General features: G+C 36.0%; 1 long non-coding RNA gene across 2 annotated transcripts; it reads right to left on the reverse strand.

The window, feature by feature from the left end:
- Positions 1 to 5567: 5567 nt before the first annotated feature.
- Positions 5568 to 14677, reverse strand: LOC107917209 (uncharacterized). Of its 2 annotated transcripts, XR_001689728.2 has the most exons (4): positions 14468 to 14677; positions 8435 to 8604; positions 6520 to 7734; positions 5568 to 5773 (listed from the first exon to the last, which is right to left on the reverse strand). It is a non-coding gene; the product is annotated as an uncharacterized lncRNA (long non-coding RNA). The 2 variants fall into 2 exon arrangements; XR_005917385.1 differs by having other exon boundaries at positions 6520 to 8604; positions 14468 to 14653.
- Positions 14678 to 16065: the final 1388 nt, after the last annotated feature.

The raw sequence follows: 16065 nt of genomic DNA on the forward strand, positions 1-16065 counted from the left end.
GAATTATATCTGATATAGGTAAGGAATTTTAGGTAGGTGTTAGGGCAAAGGTGAACCAAGCTGGTCGTCACCATTGATTTTTGGTTCCTCGGTTTGGTGGAATTCTACGTTTCGGCTTGACATGATTTGGGAGATTTTATTCTAGATATTATACATCATAATCAACTAAAGTCCATCCTATATTTCTTATTTGTAATTGTCTTGCTTTGTCAATAAGTGTATAATTTCCTTTTTCCCTTTAAAAGGAAACCAATGGAATTTTGCACGTTGGATTTAACATCTTTTATACATAATCGATGCTAAATATTATGTTGATACGATAAGACCCAACTATTTAGTGTATGTAAGATTATCTCATTATATAATAATTTATTTGATGCTTCAATTTTATAAAAAAATTATTTTAATTTTTTATTTAATTTTTTTATCCTTTTAATCTTTAAATTTATCTGAGAAAAGTTAAAAGCGAAGTTTATCATATATATTAATCATTTGTAATGTTAGTCAATTCAAAATCGCATATTGTTTAGAAAAGATAAAAATAACAGACATAAAAATAACTTGTTTATTATTTTTTAGGCAATTGAATAAAGTGCTAAGCCCAAACAGATAAGTTTTTTTAGCGGTTGTTAACATAAAAAAGATGGATATTTGGGGCACATGGTTTAAGTTTACTAATACAAAATTTTTTTTTGGTTGAAAATAAAAAGCAAATTTAGTACATGACTAAAACATCACTAAAGCTAGAGCCCAAACGACACTACTTACATCGAGCTGTTAATATCCTCCTCCAGAAGTCTTCGTACGTGTGACGATGGATCAACAAGTACAACCAATTGATTCATTCCACCTCCCGCTGTCTTTTCTAAGCAATCAGCAACCTTGTTGCTTTCTCTCAAGACATGTCGAAGTTTAACTTGCCAATCTCTATTACACCACTCATGAATCAGCTGGACTTCTACTGTATTACTGTTTGCTGCAAAGCCATTCCTAATACTATCAATCAATAGGGCATTGTCACTTTCCACCTCAACCTGTCTGAAACCCCTCATCCATGCTAGCTTCAAGCCTTCAAGGATAGCTCGAGCTTCAATTTGAAAAATATCAGCCATATCTATTACCATTTCAAAACCCACCAACCACGGAGTTAGGATGTTAATCTTGGGGGCCCAAGCTAAAATTAGACGTGCTACATAACAATCGATTTAAACATATAAACAATCTACTCAAAAGAAGCAACATTCCAACATAACAATTGATTTAAACGTATAAACAATCGATTCAAAAGAAACAGTATTTCAACATAAAAATCGATTCAAAAGAAGAAGAAGCAATATTCCACCATAACAATCGATTTTTTGGAGGGCTATAGTATATATACAAAGGGGGAAATTGTAAAAATAAACCTTAGGGGGACTACTTTTATTTTTGGAAGGGCCATAATATATCTACAAAGGGTTAAATTGCAAAAAAATTAAATCTTGAGGGGGGCATAGCCCCTTTGGGCCTCTATTGGGCTTCGCCATTGCACCTACTACTGCCTTTTCAGTGCTTGTTGATATCGAGCCATCAATATTAATCTTGACTCATCCCGGTTCAGGCCTTTGCCAAATATTTTATATCTTTGACTTGTATGCCATTTGCTCTATGCTGCCATTGTTTCCATACGATCTTTCCCATGCCGTAGTCGAGGCTATAAAATTCTGGCTACTTCCACTAGCATTTTTGAAGATAAAGTCATTACGATTCTTCCAAAGGAAACAAGTGATTAATGTAAAAAATTTCAACCATTCTCCTCCACCGAAGTTTAATTCCCCTTTGTTCATGATATTCTAGTGAATTCTCCTCTCAAGTGTTGAGCTAAAGAAAAAATTCCAATTTTTCCTGGGAATAAATGCTTTCCAAATAGATTTAGCAAAACCGTAGTCCCTTACCATGTGAATTGCCATTTTTACAGGCTAACCACATTGTTCACAAAAGGGAATCGATGTCATACCTCTCATTGGACATTCCTTGTTAGTCAAAAGTCTATTTCGAATAAGCAACCATAGAAAAACTCACATCCTTTGAGGTGCCATAACTCTTCAAATTAATTTATCATACCCAAACTACCTTGGTCCACTAGTGTTAAAAATATGCTTTAGGAAATTCCCTGCTGACATCCACCTCCAAGAGATTTGATTAGAACCTGAATCCCTCAACAGTGTGTTGCAAGCATATATTCGGACAACAATATCTCTGGGGAGCATTGTAGATAACCATTTTGTATTCCATTCTCCTTCCGACATCACTAGGTCACACACGCGAAGAGTTTCATCCAATAGTTTATTACCAATATACTGCGGTTGATAAGCTATAAAAGTAACATATTTTAATCCCATTGTTTATGCATCTTTAGATGATTAATTATGAAAATTAGTGAATTTTATGCTCCCAATCCTTTAAATTCATGTTTCTATACTTAAGAGAGCATTTGAGAGTGAAAAGAGCGAAAAACGAGCCAAAATCAGACAAATAGAGCTATTTTAAGGATCCACACGGCCTGAGCATTTCCACACAGGCTGGCCACACGCCTATGTGCCAGCCCGTGTCGATTTTGCACCCTACTTCCCAGGTATGCGGAAAAACCCAATTTTTACGCTTTCTGAGCATTCTAAAGTCTATAAATACCAATTAGAAGAAGACCTAAAGGGGCAATCAAAGAAGATTGAAGAAAACACTCGAAGAATGCCATTGGAATCAACTCGAAAACGGATATCCCTCAAGATTGACGATCTCCATTTAATTTCTTTCGAAGTTTATTGAGTTTCTTTATGTCCTGTGGTTATCCTAACTTTGAGATGTTTCTATTCAAGATTATAAACTAAATTCCCTAGATACCTAGGGAGGATGAAACCTATGATGAAGCTTATTATTTGATATCTGATTTGCATGATAAATACTTGATTCTTGTTCTCAATTATATATGCTTATTTCTTGTTTTAATATTTTTAGGATATTAATTCATGTTTAATGTGCTTATTTCAGTGGAGCAAAAGTACCTGTTTAAGAGTAGATATAGCATAATTGAGTGGAGTTGCATGCAATCCTAGAAATATAACGTCATAAATCTACCAAATTAGAGTCAAATCTATTAGGGGAATCCATAGATCCAGTTAATGCGACAATAGGGGTTTTAATTAGAAAGAGATTTCAATTAATCAACCTAGAGTCAGTTGTTTTTACTCTCGAAAGAGATATTAACATAATTTAGAGATTTCTACGGATCAAGACACAAGTGAATAAATCGTTTAATTCAGGTTCATAATACTAGGTGAAGTCTAGTGGATTCTTTCCTGGGTATTGTCTATCTCATTGGTTATTATTCGATTATTTTGTTGATTTATTCTCTGTTACGTTCTTAGTTAGATTAGTTTAGTAATTTTAGATTAAAAAAATTGCTCTAATTTGTTGACTAAATAATAGAAAAATGGTAATTACTAGTACTTTTAATCCTTGTGGATACGATATTCCCTACTCACCATAGCTATACTATTGTTCAATAGGTGTGCTTGCCTTTGTCGTATTTATAGTTAGTTTAGTGACCATTAGTGGTTTTAACGGACCCAAATCCTTTAACCAAGTTTCATTCCAAAAAAATTACCAAGCTCCCATCACAGATGGTCCAAATGAGACCCTGTTTAACCTCATTCCAAACACTAGTAATGGATCGCCATATGAATGAACAGTTTCTTTGACGTATGTCCTCAGGGATGATTCCATGAACATTTTATTTATTACGTAGAACATGAACTATCAACTTCTTTGTGTTAGCGACCAAATTAAACCCCAACTTCAAAAGAAAGAGTTTATTTTGGTCTTGCAACTTTTGAATCCTTAAACCTCTATTCAACATTGACATACAACAATCTTTTCAACTAACGATTGATGACTTTCTACCTGAGCTTGATGTTCCCCACAAGAAACCGCAAGCTAGCTTTTCAATTTCTTTGTAGACCGTGATTGGAATTCAAGCCGTAGCTATAAAATAATTGGGAATCGTAAGTAATACTAACTTTACCAATGCGAGGTGACCAACAAGTGACAACTTACTAGCATCCTACCCATTCGCCCGACTCTGATTCTTATCCAAAATAAATTTAAAAGTATTAGTCCCAACTCTGTTGTGAAAAAATGGCACATCGAGATATTTCTCCAAGTCGTTAACTTTGGAGAAACGTAGCTTTCCATATATAATTGTTGCTATTTCCTCAGACACATTGTGAAAGAAAAATAACCGAGTCTTCTGTCTATTTACTTTGTGGCCAAAGAAAGGACATAATTGATCCAGAACATGCTTCAGACAATCCACTCCATTTTCATTAGCTCTACAAAAAACCACCAGATCATCAACAAAAAATAGATGAGACACACCTGATCCTCCACATGATAGCATTAACGATTCCCATCTTCCTTCCTCAATAGCTACTTCAATCAAGTGACCCAATCATTCCATGCCAAGTACAAAAAGGTATGAGAGAGTGGATCTCTTCGTCACACCCCTCTAGTTGGCTTGAAACTCTCTGAAAGGGATCCATTCTAAAGCAGTTGCATTACTGGTGAAGAAATGCACTGCATGATTATTCTAACCAATAGTTCTAGAAGCCTAGCATCCAACAGAGTGTCATTTAAAAATTCCCATCGCACCTTGTCATAAGCCTTCTTAAGATTTGCTATGTTGCCCCAAACCCGACCAAGACAATTTGACCCAAATTTTGAACGTCACATTAGCCACCGAAGTGACTCTCTATTAACCCACCATAAAGCACACCATCCAACCAATCACATCTCACAATTATTGTATTATTTCATATTAAAAATCCTAACACATACTTTACTAATAAAATTAACAAAACAACTCACGAAAATCAGGTATACAATATCTACGACCCCACTTCATGGTGAGCTTGTAAAGAAAAATTTCAACAGCTTGCAGTTGGCAAGGCTCGCACCTTTTTAGCTTGCATTCAACTTTGCAAACCCCTATTTTTGATGAACCCAAATCTAGCAAGCTTTAAAACAATCTTACCATCGTGTAATTAATAAAATGATTTGTGAATAGTCCATCCGCGACCACCTTACCCTGGCAAGCTCTAACCTTTGCAAAATTTCAATTCTATGTTTACAATTTGATTAATATTACTATATGTTATCATTTAATCCTTTTATGAATAGATAGACTTTGTGATCCTAACATGATCTTGCCTAATTAATTATTCATTTATTAACAACTTGCCATAATCATTTATCTCACACATGTCACAACTTATTCTTCATGCCTATTATGTAACACCCCAAACCCGATCTAAACATTATGGCTGAATTTGGAGATGCTACATGAAATAGTTAAAAATCTGACTTTCGCTTTTTAAAAACTTCGTGAACTTTTGTTATTGGAAAGCCTGTTTCAATTTGAAAACGTGTTGTTATACTTATTAATTAAAAATCGTCAATTGTTTATGTTTTCAAAATAAACTAAGTTTGTTTTATTTCAAAAACAGTTGATCGCAGAAATATCGTCCTTTTTCGAAAAGCCGTTTTATCGTGTGCTATGTCAAAACCCAAAATAATAGTCCAAATCCAAAAATAAACCCAAAAGTCTAGAGAGTACAAAAATTACAAAACTCTCAAAAATATAATTTTAAATGAGATAAATTAATATAAGTCAACTTTTATGAAATTGTGGATAAATTCGAGCTCTCATCGCACTGACCCGTCTAAGTTTGAGGGTTACCTGAAAGTAGCAGACAAACAGAGAGTGAGTTTATAACTCAGTGTGTAACTTAACGGAAATAGATTCACAAATTTAATACATAACATACACTGACAAATGTCTCATGCAGAATCAGAGTCATATGCAAATTACAATCCTACCCCCATCCGTTACACACCATCTTCGACCATCCTAACACACCATGTGAGGTACAAAACACCTACCCAGCCCTACACACCAGTTAGTTTCCTTATGACACTTTTCAAAAAAATTGCAACAGTGGTGCCAGTATATTGGCGAGTCATTGCCTCACATAGAACACTTCCTCCTCATAATACATAACCCGCCCCATAATTAGATACAGATAGAAAACCAGATATAACAGAATAACAGATACCAGAATGTATATCACATGCATGCTCACATAACAGATATTAAACATGCTCATACATAACAGATCAAACATATAACATCTCATTACATGTACTTATGTGTTGTTTACATTAAATTCATACTATCAAATTAGCAAATTTCATGCTTTAGGGCTTATATAAACACGTATTGACCCCACGGAAGACCCACAGTCGATCGAGACGACGTGTACGACTCTAGGGAAAATTTTTGAAATTTGGGCCCACACATGCCACATGCCTGTGTGGCCCACACGACCCAAAATGGCCTAGGCCGTGTCACACGGCCATGTGGCGTCGACAAGCTTCAATTTTAACTTTTGTCGATCTCTATTTTTTGAGTTTTTCGTTACTCACCTTGACTTTTTTTATGCAAATCCACCCACAAAGCTTCCATATCCTAAAACGTCAATAAACACACCGAAATTAAGAACAATTCATGAAACTTGTATCAAGAATTATTCACAAACAACCTCACATGGCCCCAAAATATTCGAACACCTACTGATAAAGCAAACAACAATTAATGATGCCTAAGTCGTTGGAGTAACGCCAAGCGTCGTTCAATCCTCTCCTAAAACCACATAATACCAATTAACCAGACACCCAGAGAAGAAATCAACCCTTACGATTCAAACTCAGTATCCAAATGGAACCAAAAATACCATACTATCGAAAGAAAAAATTACACACTTACCCTACGAATTAGAAATACCCAAAAAATATCGAACAAGAGATTAATCACCACACCCGCGTGAATACTTGAATCCAAAAAGAAATACAAGCCCCCCACCAAACAGTTTTTGACAAAAAATAGTAAAAAGAATTAATTCGAGAGGGAAAAGGCATAAAAAAAAGAACAAAGAAGAACAATTTGCAAAACTCCACTTGACAGCACTTGGAACGTGAAACGTGGGTAGTGATTTTAGGAGAAAAAAAATAAAATAGTTTCCAAATAAAACAAAAACCTAACCCCTAACTTCCTGATATCTCAACAACTATTTTAAGAGTTTTAATCCAATTCCAACACCACCAATATGAACAACACACCAAGGATTAACAAAAATAATCACACTTTAATCACATAGGAGATTCGAACTCTAAACCCGTATCACAACCGCTAAAGCAGGCACTCAATTAATGTCTGAATTTAACAAAGCCGAACTTAAGATTTTTAGGGCGTTACATACTAAATCATCAAATAGATTTAAACATACTTAAGAATTATAGACGTACCTCATTGTTCGACGAGTTCTTTAGTCTACATATAGTTGTTAGTCCATCAATTTATCAAACAAATCAACATGCCATCACAATTCAAACATCTAATCATTTAATCAAGCAGTTATAAAATATTCAGAAGAAAAAAAATACAAATTAATCAACAGTCTTTATGTTCAATTTACAACCCATCACCATTTGTTAAAAAATTTTAAGTCTAATCTAGTCCCTTGGAATAGTCCCATATTGCCTTTCTTATTGAGGTTTGGAAACATGACACATACTCAGGAAATTTGCCTTGCAATGGATCACTAGAAATCCCCACTTCTTAATGCCTCATGAGCTACTTTTCTGTACAACGAAAATAAGGAGTGTGAGCTTATTGAAGCTCAGTGAGTGCACAAAATATGCTACAAGTGAACACATCAATCATGTTAAAAGTAAGCATGCTATACAATTTGTACAAAAGTACAACTTGGATGATAACAAAGACATAATAGCTCGCAATAAATTACAATGTCATATAGCTCGCATGATAAAATCAGTTTGCATAACATAACACAATCATAACATATAATATCAATATATTGGCAATTTGTGACTGTGGAACATAATCATAAAACATATTCATTGGATAATCGAATCTCCATTCACACCCAATAACTCATAGAGTCCTGCACTATCTCCAGCAAATGTAGCACAAGTGCACACTCCCCAAACACACCATGCTATCTACGGTGAATGGAGTTATACTTTATATTCCTTTATCTCTCTAATGCTATCTTCGGGCCACAATGCCCTATCACAATATAAATGAGAGTACTCACAATCCTATGGCATGACAATAGATCTCGCATGTAACTTAGCTCACAATTATTCAATAGTTCGTATAAACAAAGCATATCTCACATATAATCTTAATTCGCATATGGGATAGCTCGCATATATCATAAAGTTTCACAATACACAGCTCACATAAATAAGGCTTGGTTCATAATACAGTAAAAAATTGCAACAAATATATAAGCATAAATTACATATGAATACTTACTCCTAAAAATTCGGTTAAATGGTTACACCACCTAAGCTTACCATTAATACTTGACGTGTGACTGCACTATGTAATGCACACACCTATCATGGCTTTTTTGCTTTACCGAGCCTAGGTAAACTTCAGCTTGCCTTTGTCTTTGCTTGAGGAAACTCCTTCGCGATCTGATGCTTCACATAACAACACACACCAACACAATAGATTTCAATTGATCTAAAGTAAAATGACATTCCTAACTACCTATCATCTCACCATTCACACTTCTCTGGCAAGCTTGCCTCGCACACCTCCGAAACTCTAATTTCTTCACTCTCACTTATTTTAATTCTTAATTCTTAACATACTTAACATTTAATTACAAATCTATACTACTAATTTCATCCAATTACATTGATCTCAGTTTTCTGGAAAATCATGTTTGTTTTTTAATCGAGTAGAAGAGAATGTTGTTCCAATAGGGTCGGAAGCGTGTAAATTATTGTACTAAAAAATCACACAAAGTTCAATTCCCAGAAAAGAGAGGTGGATCACATGGATCTCTTAAATACCAAGTCTTTCCTTAGACAGAATATCCCTTCTATAGTAATTTAATAGCACAATTAAATACTACTATTATACCCTCAAATATTGAAAGAAAAATAGGACAAGAAAGAACACAAGAGTTTTAACGAGGTTCGGTAAATTATACCTACGTCCTCGGGCACTAACACCAGATGATAACTTTACTATCTTCAAAGTATTACAAACAAACAGAATTCCTTAAGAATTCTCAAATGGGAGAAGAGAGAAAACTAAGAGAGAAAGATTGGTTGGGATGAATTGAAATGAGAAATGAGAAGGCCTATTTATAGTTGAGGTTTAAGGACCAAACAATAAATAGCCCATTATCTCAAGGACCAAAAAAAAAATTATCCCATGCCACTTTTTCAAAGTCAACTTTAGGGTGCTAAACTTGCACCACTTTGTATTGTTTGCCATTAATGTTGTCTCCCATTAATGTTAACAATCTCCACCTTGAAGATTTGATTAGGATAATCACATCTTCACACACTTCCTTCAACTCCCCAAATTCGATAAAGCTATCTTTTGTAGTGCCTACAAATGCACTCTCGAGCGCCATACACCTGAAGGTGCTCAAATTCTCAGGATGTTAATCAAGTTCAAACAATGATTAAACTTGATTGTTGTTACCACCTTGGTCATCATATCTGCGGGATTATCTGCTGTCGGAATCTTCTGAAGTAGAATTTTTCCTTTTTCAAAGACTTCCCGCACAAAGTGATATCTTACGTCGATATGCTTGCTTCTTGAATGATAGACTTGATTTTTCGCTAAATGAATAGCGCACTGACTATCACAATATAAACTTATGTGACTTTGAACAACTCCTAAGTCTTTCAACAATCCATTAAGCCAAATAGCCTCCTTAACAGCTTCTGTAACTGCCATATATTCTGCCTCTGTAGTAGACACAGCTACTGTAGACTGTAAGGTAGACTTCCAACTCACTGGGGCTTTCGCAAGAGTAAACAGATACCCCGTAGTTGAACGACGTTTATCTAAATCACCAGCAAAGTCGGAATCAACATATCCAACTACAAACTGACCAAGTGCTTCATCCTGTTCAAAAATTAAACCAACATCTACGGTTTTTCGAAGATACCGTAGAATCCATTTCACAGCTTGCCAATGTCCTTTTCCAGGATCATGCATATACCTGCTCACAACTCCAACAGCTTGTGAAATGTCAGGCCTCGTACACACCATCGCATACATCAAACTCCCAATTGCATTAGCATATGGGACTTTCGCCATATATTCTCTTTCTTCTTCAGTTTTCGGAGATAATTGAGCACTAAGTTTCAAATGAGAAGCAAGTGGGGTACTTACATGTTTTGTGTTTTCATTTACACCAAAACATTGTAATACCTTTTTTAGATATTGCTTCTGATTTAAACAGAGCTTGCCTCTCGGTCTATCTCTACTTATCTCCATGTCGAGAATCTTCTTGGCCTCACCTAGATCTTTCATCTCGAACTCTTGATTCAACTGAGCCTTCAGCTTATCTATCTCATTTTGGCTCTTCGAAGCGATTAACATATCATCAACATACAAGAGTAGATAAATGAAAGATCCGTCATGCAGCTTCTGCAAATATACACAATTGTCATATTTGCTTCTTGTGTACTTCTGCCTTCTCATAAAGCTATCAAATCGCTTGTACCACTGCCTCGGGGATTGCTTCAATCCATATAGCGATTTGTTCAGCTTACAAACCCAATTTCTACCACCAGCATCTGTGTATCCTTCGGGCTGAGTCATATAGATCTCCTCTTCTAACTCACCATGCAAGAAAGCTGTCTTAACATCAAGTTGAGCTAGCTCCAAATTCAACTGTGCTACCAAGGCCAACAAAATTCTAATGGAGGAATGCTTCACAACAGGGGAAAATACATCATTGTAGTCAATTCCCTCCTTCTGAGCGTAGCCTTTAGCTACCAATCTTGCCTTGTAGCGAATATCCTTCTTGCTAGGAGATCCATCTTTCTTTGCGAATACCCACTTGCATCCGATTGCCCTTTTACCTTTCGGTAATTGCGCCAACTCCCAAGTATTGTTCTTCCGGAGAGACTGCATTTCTTCATCCATGGCGCTTTTCCATTTATCACTTTCTAAGCTTTGCATTGCTTCTTGATAAGTGATAGGAATATCATCAACAACGGGAAGGGCGTAGGCCACCATATCAGTAAATCGAGCAGGTTTACGAATTTCTCTCCGTGGCCTTGCAACTGCAACTGGTTCTGGTGTACTTAGTGGTTCTTGGGTCAGAACCTCTTCAACCTCTAATTCCTCCATTGTGGCTGGAGAATTAGACTTATTAACTGGGCAAATCCCCATCTGCTCAAACTCCACCTGTTTTGGAGTACACTCCACCTGCTGTGGAGTATTGCTAGTCTGAATATATTTATCTGCTACCTTTTTCAATGTGGCAGATTCATCAAAGGTAACATCTCTGCTACAGATCATTTTCTTTGTGCTTAAGCACCAAAGACGAAATCCCTTCACTCCAGAAGTGATTCCCATAAAGAGAGCTTTCTTTGCCCTCGGATCTAACTTTGACTCCTTCACATGGTAATATGCAGTGGTTCCAAACACATGTAAGAAATCATAATCTGTAGCCGGTTTTCCGGACCATACCTCCATAGGAGTTTTTCTTTCTAATGCAGATGATGGCAAACGATTAACAAGATGGCCAGCGTATGTCACAGCCTCAGCCCAAAATTGCTTGCCCAACCCAGCATTGGACAACATACATCGAACTTTCTCTAGCAATGTTCGATTCATACGCTCTGCCACTCCATTCTGTTGTGGTGTATCCCTAACTGTGAAGTGTCGAACAATACCATACTCTTGGCACACATCAAAGAACGGATCACTTTTATATTCCCCTCCATTGTCCGTCCTAAGCCGCTTGATTTTCTTGCCAGTCTGGTTTTCGATCATAGTTTTCCATTTAAGAAAAACTCCAAGCACTTCATCTTTAGTTTTCATGGTATACACATAAACTCTTCTGGAAAAGTCATCAACAAAAGTAACAAAGTAGTGTTTTCCTCCCAACGAAGGTGTTTTGGAAGGCCCCCACACATCTGAGTGAATATATTCCAAAATACCTTTTGTATTATGGATAGCAGTGCCGAATTTCACTCTTTTTTGCTTTCCCAGAACACAGTGCTCACAAAATTTTAATTTGCAAGCCTTTGCACCTTTCAACAATCCTTGCTTTGCCAGAATTTGCAAGGATTTTTCGCTGGCATGTCCCAACTTCATATGCCACAACTGCATTGAGTCCAAGTCTTTGTTACCGGAAGCTGCAGCGACTGCTCCAATAACTGTACTACCTTGGTAGTAATACAAGTTATTTTTCCTGATGCCCTTCAATATCACAAGTGCGCCAGATGTCACTTTCAAAACCCTATCTCTCATAGTAACAACTGAACCATTGGATTCCAAGGCTCCCAATGAGATGAGATTTTTCTTCAAACTGGGCACGTACCGAACATCAGTCAGAACTCTGGTTGATCCATCTTTATTCTTTAATTGGATTGAACCTATCCCAATAGTTTTACAGGCATTGTCATTGCCCATATAAACAACTCCTCCATTTAGTTCTACTAAATCAGAGAACCACTCCCGGTTAGGGGACATATGATAGGTACAACCCGAATCCAATATCCACTCATCTGAATGGAACGACGATGATGATGCAACCAGTGATAGTTCAGAGTCACTAGTATCATGCTTAGCAACACAAGCATCTACAGCAGCTTTTCCCTTATTCTTCAGCTTTGGACAATTTTTCTTCCAGTGGCCTTTCTCATGACAAAAAGCACATTCATCTTTCCCGAGTCTGGACTTTGACTTTGATCTCCCCTTTTGAGTTTTCTTCCGAGTGTATGAATGACCTCGGACTACTAAAGCTTCTGTATCTCTGATTGAGTTTTTCTATTTGTCCTTCTTTCTCTGTTCATAACTGTATAAGGCCGCACAGACTTCGCTCAGAGATATATCACTCCTGCCATAAAGTAGAGTAGTTTCTAGGAACTCAAACTCCTCAGGAAGTGACCCCAACAGCATCAAAGCCAAATCTTCATCTTTGAATGTCTCATCCATATTCAGCAAATCAGTGACTAACTGATTAAATTTGGTGATGTGATCATTCATTGTGGTACTTGGGACGTATGTGAAGCGAAACAGTCTTTTCTTCAAGTGGAGCTTATTTTGACTGTTTTTCTTCAAAAAATTTTCTTCAAGTGCCACCCACAACTTATTTGCAGAAGTCTTCTTTGAAAAAGCATACCTCTGCTCTCGAGAAAGGCATGATCGAATTGTGCCACATGCCAACCGATTGATCGCCTTCCAATCTTTCTCCTGTACATCATCTGGTTTCTCTTCATCAATGGCAATGTCTAGACCCTGCTGAAAAAGGGCATTTAGAACCTCACTTTGCCACATACCAAAATGGCCCGTGCCATCAAAGATCTCCACGGCCAATCTTGCATTTGCAATTGTCGGTCTTGTCCACATGGACGATGTTGAAGCTCCTACACCGACCGTTTTCTCCATAATCTTTCAATATACCTAAGGAAATCTTTTCTGATATGGAAGATCAGTTCAAACTGCAACCACAGAGCATACTACGATTAACCTTCGGCTCTGATACCACTTGTTGTTCCAATAGGGTCAGAAGCGTGTAAATTATTGTACTAAAAAATCACACAAAGTTCAATTCCCAGGAAAGAGAGGTGGATCACATGGATCTCTTAAATACCAAGTCTTTCCTTAGACAGAATATCCCTTCTATAGTAATTTAATAGCACAATTAAATACTACTATTATACCCTCAAATATTGAAAGAAAAATAGGACAAGAAAGAACACAAGAGTTTTAACGAGGTTCGGTAAATTATACCTACGTCCTCGGGCACTAACACCAGATGATAACTTTACTATCTTCAAAGTATTACAAACAAATAGAATTCCTTAAGAATTCTCAAATGGGAGAAGAGAGAAAACTAAGAGAGAAAGATTGGTTGGGATGAATTGAAATGAGAAATGAGAAGGCCTATTTATAGTTGAGGTTTAAGGACCAAACAATAAATAGCCCATTATCTCAAGGACCAAAAAAAAATTATCCCATGCCACTTTTTCAAAGTCAACTTTAGGGTGCTAAACTTGCACCACTTTGTATTGTTTGCCATTAATGTTGTCTCCCATTAATGTTAACAGAGAAATCATTCAATCCATTCAGGTTCATTAAAGATTTGTTAAATTCATATTAAAGACCTCTTAATTTCATCAAAATAAGTTTAAATTCATTTTGAAACAGTCACTTAGCTCACAATTTCGAGATCTACCATTTTTGAGCAAAACTAAGCTTCAAATCGATAGATCTTATGAATTCTTAATTAGATCTATAAAAACTTGAATTAAAACCACATATTATCTATGTTACTATAGGAAATAAGATAATTACCTTTTATTTGAGGAATCTACAATAATATAACTTGTGAAAACCGTTTGAATGAATAACTAAAACATCAAAGAGAAATGATTAGTTTCTTTGAAATTGGAGAAGGAAGAAAAAATTCTATTTGAATGCTTCGAAAATCAGGATGGTTGAGAAAATTTTGAGAGAAAACTTCTAATTTGGATCTATTGAAAATTTTCAAATGAGTAGAAATATGGATGGAAGGGACAGTGGGTGTTCTTATATAGCTAACAAATGTTCAAAAATTGGTTTATTTCTATTAAGACCCTTTCATATTCTCTCTCATGTTGTAATCAATCTCATTTAAATTAAAACTCCTTATTTTTACATTTGACCTCTAATTTAAAATCCACTCGAGACATGACTTAATTACCTGATTCTACTAACCCAAATTTTAGAGTGTGACAGCTACCTTGATTGCCATCCAACCCTTTTTGCTTTAGTATTATTCATAGTGTGAATCCCTTCGTGGGTAACAATTATGTTATTAGAAATGTTTTGCGATGCAATGAATCTTGATTGATTCTATTTTACTAGCACTTGTATAGCTTACGGAAGATGAATAACAATAGTCTTTGTAATAATTTTATACAGGACCTTACATAAACTAATGGGACTATATTGATTAATCAACTCTACACCAATGCTTTTAGGAATAATGACTAAAAGAGTTCTGTTAAGTTTCAGGTCCAAAGCTCCTCCCAAAAAACATGTTGAACCATCTGAAAGACACCGCTTCCTACAATATCCAAATTTGCTTGGTAAAATTTGGTATGAAAACCATCCACACCCACTGCTTTAAGCGAAGCCATGCTAAAAATAGAACATTGAATCTCCTCCATATTGACCTTAAACATAGATCACTAACGATATGAGATTCCAAATTCAAAAAATGCCCCTTGACAGGAAAGCTCTCAATCAAGTATGGGTCCACTATATATAAAGCTGAGAAATACTCAACCGCATGCCTACTAAGGATTTCATTATTATAGCACCACTCATTACCGTCTATTTTCAAACTCACAATTTGATTCTGCCGACGCCTCTTCATTGCGCGATTATGTTAAAAACTTGTATTTCTGTCCCAATTTAGTAACTACTCACTCCTAGACTTATATTTTCAAGTCGCACTTCTGCTTCCCTCAATCTAAGCCTTGTGCTATTATGTCGTTCTAAGGATTTTTGTATGCGTTCCAGTTTCATATTTGTTTTTCTTTTCCTTGCAAAAATGATACCAAATACTGTTCAGTTCCAGACTTGGATCAATTGAGTAAAGTTCTCTAAATCCATTGCAATGTCCGCATCGTTACTGTCGAAACTATTTTTTTGTAAAAGGAGTCGACTTTAATTTTGAAAACGAAAACGAATATGAGAGTCGCCACCAATCTTTTTTTGTTGAGGTGTGATCGGGTAACATCGTAAAATGTTTGTTTTTAATAAACGGTTTGGATTTATTAAAACAATGCTTTTGGTCTGCGAAATTCAAAAAAATGAGTTCGGGAGTCGGTTACATGCGAGGAAGAATTAGCACCCTCGTAATGCCCAAAATTTGTACATAGTTGATTAATTAGTGTCTTAGTGTC

The sequence above is a fragment of the Gossypium hirsutum genome, chromosome D08 (genome assembly GCF_007990345.1).
Source record: "Gossypium hirsutum isolate 1008001.06 chromosome D08, Gossypium_hirsutum_v2.1, whole genome shotgun sequence".
In the NCBI taxonomy this organism is placed as follows: Eukaryota; Viridiplantae; Streptophyta; class Magnoliopsida; order Malvales; family Malvaceae; genus Gossypium; species Gossypium hirsutum.